Consider the following 7365-nt stretch of genomic DNA (forward strand, 5'->3'; position numbering starts at 1 on the left):
CAGTCTGTTTTTTTTAGGTCATTTGCTAATGTATGTGTCATGTTTAGGACATGGTGTATAGAAAAAATATGTGGATCAGAACAGAATAGATATGTTTGCAGATATATGGATCATTGCTTAGGATACAATGTACTGTGAAGTTCTTTTGTGTTCTTCAGCAGCCCTTGAGGCTTGAGCAGTAGGGTTTATGGGTGGACCTTTTCTTCAGGCATCAATCATGTAATAATTGTAATTGATGGATTCTGCTGAAATCAAGACCTAAAATGCTATAATAATCAGTCATGTAAATTGCAGAAACTAGTGTGAGATCATAAAGAGGCTTGAAGCACAGACAACACTTTACAGACTCTCTCTCTCTCTCTCTCTCTCTCTCTCTCTTTCTCTCTCCCCGCTTTTTGTTGTCACATTTCCTCTGCAATTAATCTTAGAGTTGCCATCTTTGAGCCTGGCAGCCTAAGGACAGCCATTCATCCGATCAGCAGGGACAAAAGAAAAGAACAGCAAGGATTTTACTGACACCACAAGATAATTGTGTCAACCTGATCCTTATAGCCCAAACTTTGGCCCCTTCTGCACAGCAAATGTATAATGGGGTTGCTGTCCTACACCCATGTTTCCTGGTCTGTGTGCAATGGACCGTTGTGAGGAGGTAACTGCTATGCTTGACTTGGACTCTGGTCCAGAGGATGACACAACTATTACCATCATGTGTTCTTCTGCATGTGAAATTTCAGAAATAAATAGAAAACTTTCTTTCATAACTCATGTGATTGTGTGCAGGATGGGGTGGGGGGGAGTGTGACCGGTGTTCATTCCTCATCCAAATAAATAAAGCGTGGGCCCTGCTTGTTAGAGAGTTTTCATTATTTTGACGATTAAATGTGGATTAGGAACACTGGCGGAAATGTGGTTACAGCATTCAAGACTCTTCATTGGCTAATAATGCATAGGGTCATGAAACCACTGAGTTCTCCATCCTAACAGAACAACAGCAACAACAAAAACCCAAATAAACCTCTTTTCTCTTTCTGCTGTATGGACTGCTTGTGATACTTTTCATCTTTGTGACAGTTAAAGAAATTGCTCAGTCTCTAACAGACTGTTTGGAAATCATCAGTTGTAGCATGAGCGATCATTTAATGGGGAAACAAGGGAGAGAGTCACATCATGTCACCATTCATTTCCCTTCAAACCTTGTTCAATGGGCCATCAGTAATCTACAGACCAAAATCTGAGAAATGGCAGTATCAAAGCTAGGTAAATAAGAAGACAGTGATGTCTGGGTCCTAGATATCCCCTTATTATCTACCTGTGGTGACACAGAAGAACTGGTAAAGATAAGAAAGGGAACTCTGCATGAGGAGAAAGCTATAAATAATGTAGATATATGTGTTAATTGTATTCTGACCCAAAGCATATTACAATATAAACATGGACCCTCTTGTTTCCTCCCATGGAAGAGAAAGCTAGAAATGCTGTGCTTGGAAATACTTTTTCCCTGTTCCTCTAGTCAGAGGCGTAGCAAAGGGGCAAGCGCCTGGTGCACTGGTGCATCCTCCGTCCCCGCCCTGCCCTGCCCTGGAATGCCCCTGCCCGCCCTGGAACGCTCTTGCCACACCCCCACAGGGGCACACGCCCAGTGCATCGTGCACCCCCCGGTCCCCTTGGAGCTACGCCTCTGCCTCTAGTCATGGCAAGAATCTAAATTATCCCAGAACACAGGTGTCAAACTCATGACCCTCGAGATGTTATGAACTACAGTTCCCATCATCCCCTGCCAGCATCATGTTATGAACTACAGTTCCCATCATCCCCTGCCAGATAGTTCCAGGACAGAAGAAGTATTGGAAGGATCCACTGATGTGTGGGCAGAGATGGCATACTTTTAAGTTACCAGCTGATCAGGTTAGCCTCATCCTATAGCCTCAGAATAGGATGGGGAAGAGGGTGGTAACATGATTGTGATAGTGAGCCAGTAGGGAGCAGTGGATGACCAGATTCTAAAAGACCCAGGTTTGCAGGCCTGTTCAGCCATGGTAGCTTGCTAGGTGATCTTAGGCCATATATAGAGACCTACAAAAGTATGGATGATAGAATTCTTAAGACACTTTGCCTTTAAAGAATGAAAATTACAGCTGGCTCAAATGTGACAGAAGGTCATTGACTGAGACTGGGCATTAGGAATTTATCTTACCAGTGTTAAAATCTCTCCACTGACTTCCCATTGTTGCTGGATGTAATTTAAAGTGCCAGTTTTGACCTAAGTATACATGGAACCAGGATACCTAATGGACCGTTTGCTTACATATGAAACTACGAAATTCATGTTAAGATACCCTTCTCCAGAGGAATCTGCCTTCATAAGTTGTTTGGATAAGTACTGGAGAAATGGCCTATTCACCAGCAGCATTCTGGTTGTGAAATACCATCCCCAGGGCAATTTGGCTCAGGTTTTCTTTATTAAATTTTAGGTACCAAGTCAAAACTGCCTAAGATTTTAATTAGTTTGCTGCATCAGCTTGTTATTTTTAAGGTCTGCTGTTTTGTTTTATTGGCTTGATTAACTTTTTAAATTGATATTAATGACTGTTTCATTGCATTTTATCTTACTTTTTAGGGCGGGAAATCTTTCAAACTACAATATGCCAAATAATTTAAATAAACAAAATGATAAACAAGCTGGGACACACAAAGCCATCAAAGGCAGCTTTATGCCTTTGGGCCATTCTTCTGCATCTTCAGTTCCTTTTGGTACAATATTGGCTATACAAATAAACACATAAAAATGCAAATACTATTTCATAATTATAAATCTGGGAATTCTGGTTATTGTAAAATTACTCCAAGCAGTAGATATTCTTTTGCATGTGGGTATTTATAATCTACCCTCTGAAATCAGCTCTGCTACTCATACACATTCACAGCAAGAATTCTTCAGGAATTATTATGAAGCACGCTGGGAATGCAAATTGAGCATAATGCATTAAACTCCAACAGATTCCAACAAGCCAGTAGCATGATACTGAACACAGGAGACGTCATTAGCTCCAAAACGACTGTCAGCGTGCAGACCAAAACAGCTCAGAATAATCAGCTCACACCAGTGCAAATAATGTTCACCCAATTTTTCTCACCATGCCAGTTTTATTATATGCACCCAAACTTCAGGACTTTTGCATAGCTGATGGAAGCATGAGAAGAGCTATGCAGCGTGGGGATTTGATTTTGGCTCATGGTTCAATCAATTCGCTGAAGCCCGGCAGGATCCATTCTGTGCTTTTTTTCCCAGTGGAAAGGGTTAGGACATATCACATCTGTTGTATTTGTGACCATTTTTAATGCATTAAAATAGATAAATAATAAAATAGAAAAGCAAATAGAGATTCACATGCTCACACTGGTCTTTACACATTATACCAAAATACTCCTCAATTCTAGTTGTTTTAGATGTTTGCATATTTGCTGAACATATGGAGAAGGATATGATCTGCATATGGCTGCATATTCAGCAAAATATCTGTACACATATACACTGTATGCATATACCCTTACACATATACTCGTACTAATGTAGACACCACCATGAGATTCAGATTCTGTTTTTTGCAGTGTTCCTATGTGGAAGAGACTTTGTGTGCACAGGTGTGAAAACACCTTGTTTTTATTTAGCGAAGTGCCCAGACTCTGGAGCCAGGGCCTGTAGATATGGTACAAAGTTCCCTATTGACCATCACTGTCATTCTACTAATCCTCTAGCACATTGGCACCCTTCAGATGCATGATTCCTATGGACACTGAATGCATAACTGTACCATGATTGTGGAGGAATCTGTTGAACCACTGGAATAGTAAATAGCCCACGTTTTCTTAATCAAGTTCAGTGGGCCCCACTCAAGCCAACTGGCATTCACAGATCCCTTTATATCCAGTAGGCCTTCAGAGAGCACCTGTTGTTTCCAGTGGGCGTTGCCGTCATCCATTTTAGTACACATCTAATTGTATTCAATTAGTAACTCCAGCATGAGAGTATCATAGCACAGTAGAGGGAGCACTGTTTCTGTGTTTCCAAGGTGCTCATGCCAGTGTTTCTCATCAGAATCTTGGCTGTATAGATGCTTCTCCTAAATGTTTCCAATCAGAGAATTGGGGATGGTTCAAGTCAAGAAAGAGACCACACCCTTGTGGCTTGTCAGCCAATTATGAAATGGCTTCACGAAAAATACCACACAATAGCACATTTTCCTCAGTAACTTGCTTATTTATTTCTTTATTAGTTTTGTATGCCACGTTTCTCCTCATGGACTCACGGGGTTTGTCCAACAATGTTAAAATACAATAAAACATTAAAAACACATTTCATCTGAATGGCACCTAAACCCACAATAAAAAATGAATATACCAGTATATTTCAGAGAAGCAAGGTGGATGGAAAAGTGAAGAGACTGAATGATGATGAAACTGTAGCTTCCTCAACCACATGTTTGGTAGAACAGTTCTGTCTTAAAGGCCCTGAAAAACTTTATCAGGTCTTGCAGGGCCTAGGTCTCACTAGACAGAGTGTTATACAAGGTTGGGACCAGAGCAGAGAATGTCCTGATCATGGCTGAGGCTAGCCAGACCTCTTTGGGGCTAGGTATCACGAATCTGAAACATAACGACCTTACAACCACCAATATATCTGAGAGACAAGTGCTATGAATATGTTACCTTTGTAAAAGCAGGATACAGGATTTTCAGAAAAGTGTAGTCTGAACAGAGCAAATTCTAACAGGTGGTATTCCAAAAAAACCAAACAAAAGAAAAAATCCAAAACATTCAGAGATTTGTACTCAGTGCCTCAGAAGCCACATGTAGTCTAAGATGCCACCTGTGAATCTTCTGAGCCCCATTCCCAATCTGTCACTCTCCCAATTTTCAAGAAAGTGGGCAAGACCATGGTCTGGTGAGGCTTCTGGCTGGCAGGTATTATCATCTTAAAACAGCAGCTGCTTGAAGACAGGTAAGCTATGAACCCACCTGATGTATGAGTCATGTGCCAGGGATGGGAGTAATGGGCCTGTCTTATCCAACAATCCTCCACCCTTCTGTGCGACCTCTGCCCTTTTGTAGATACCAGAGGGGCAAACAAGCAGGCCATATAGGGTTGCCAACCTTGAGATGGCAGCTGAAGATCTCCCACTATTGCAACTGGCAACCCTATGGCCACAGAGAAAACAGAGTACAACCATTACCACAGCAGCCATCAGTAGAATAATAAGCTGGCCACAGTTTGGGGATGGATGATATTATCCTTTCTCAATGACCAGCTTCACCGCCTCTTTGCTCTATGGCAATCTGATTCTTTTGCCTGACCTTCTGGGCCTAGTGCTGAGGACAGTACAAGAAGGCATGGTGGGAAGAAGAGGCCTGAAGAGAGGTTTCACAGTACTGCAGTGGGAAGCCTGAGTACCCTTACTTCCCTTACATTAGTCCACTCTGCACAGCACAACTAAGATGATGATGATGATGATGATGATGATGATGATGATGATGATGATGATGATGATGATGATGATGATGGTGGTGGTGGTGGTGATGATGATGATGATGATGATTTGATAGACCTCTCTACCCCCGAAGGGCTCAGAGCGGTTTACAGATCAAACAAGATAAACAGTAAATAACAAAGTACAAAAGAAAGACAAATCGAATAATACAGTTAAAAATTCAATAAAATTCAATAAAATCAGTAACAACAATATAGCCCGCCCATAATTTAGTGGATGAGTTCCCGAGAGGGCACCAGAAAATGCCAGAAACAAGACAGATGATACACAGGGCATCAAGGAGGGGCGGTTCTGAGGAAGCAAAAAAAAAGGCATCTTGGTGATGAACTCCACATACCTTTTCCCCCCAAGACATCCCCTTATATCAGCTCCAGGCATCTTTTTTTGAAGTCACTAAAAGTCACTTTTTTTGAAGTCACCTTTTTTCCTTAAGTTGGCTGCAAGTCATCTCCTCTTGCTGCATAGAGCTGAGGAGATGTCTTATTTTTCCCACCCGACCGTTAAAGCTGTCTTGTCAGTTTCTTCTGCAGCTTGCGCCCGACATTATATGGTGCTGCAGTGATTCTCCGTGCCTGCAGCCATTTACAATTTTCATATTGTGTGTCCGTGTCTTTGAAGACAGCTCATCGAAAATTTAAACAAGGGAAAACTATATATTGCTGGATTTGGCAGGACAAGCTGAGTACTTTTCATGCTGAAAAGGCACCCAGCAACAGAGCCTGAAAAGCAAACATCCCAGGCAAACCTTCCTCAAATGGCTGTAGGCACAGAGAATCACAGCAGCACCATAAAATTTACTCCATGGATGTGGACTGGTTGGAGCCATTTCCATAAATTCTAAAGTTTTTAATAGAAATAAAGCAATATTTTAAAAGGAAAATAACAAGGGTTACATTAGGATCATACACAAGCTTTAGCCAGCTTTTGGGGACTAGTTTTGCTAGGTTTGAGAACCTTTGAAAGTTTGAAAAACTTTGAAGGAAATTAACCAGAAATAGACAAGGTTCCATGTACAGGTGCCAATCTTCACATAGTTCTTGGAGTTCCTCCAGAATTGCAGTTTACTACTGACCTCCAGAGTATAGACACCTGTTTCCCTGGGGAAAATGGCAGCTCTGGAGGTTGGACTCTTTGGAGTTAACCCCCGCTGAGCTTAGGTTGCCAGTTCTGGTAGAGAAATACCTGGTGATTAGGTGGTAGCTGGGGAGGGACGGGACCTCAGCAGGGCGCAATGCCAAGAGGCCATCCTCCGTCATCTGGAGACCATTTGTAATAATGAGTGATCTTCAGACCCTACCTGAAGGTTGGCAATCCTAGATGTGCCTCCTCCCCTCCATATTAATGACTGCCACCGAGCATAAGCTCCACCCCTGTAGGGATGGGCCCGCGGACCCAGCAGAACCGCAGATAGAGCGCTTGGAATGCCGGTGCCAGCTGCGGCCTTCTGGGCGCACTCGCTCCCCCACCCCCCGTTCCCCCATGAGTCACAGGTCATGAGATGCCTGACTCACGGTCACCAGGTGTCCCAGACAAAGGGACAAAGGGGCTCTTGCCCCCAGGTGTGGATTAGACCCAGACACGGACGCTTCCTCCCGCACGTAGGCAACTCCATGATGTCATGTATCATATGATACTCTCCCGCTCTCCAGCTCTCCCGCCTCCCAGTACGCCCCCATTGCCGCCCCTATTGTAAACCCTAATAAAAGGTGCCAGGGCCGAGCACACGGCAGAGTTGCCAGGTTCACGGAATCCCGCGCTTCCTGCTGCTGGCTCTCTCCACCGGATGATATTACCGCGTCTCGCCTCTTCCTTGCGACCC

This window comes from Sphaerodactylus townsendi, linkage group LG11 (assembly GCF_021028975.2).
Source record: "Sphaerodactylus townsendi isolate TG3544 linkage group LG11, MPM_Stown_v2.3, whole genome shotgun sequence".
Lineage (NCBI taxonomy): Eukaryota > Metazoa > Chordata > Lepidosauria > Squamata > Sphaerodactylidae > Sphaerodactylus > Sphaerodactylus townsendi.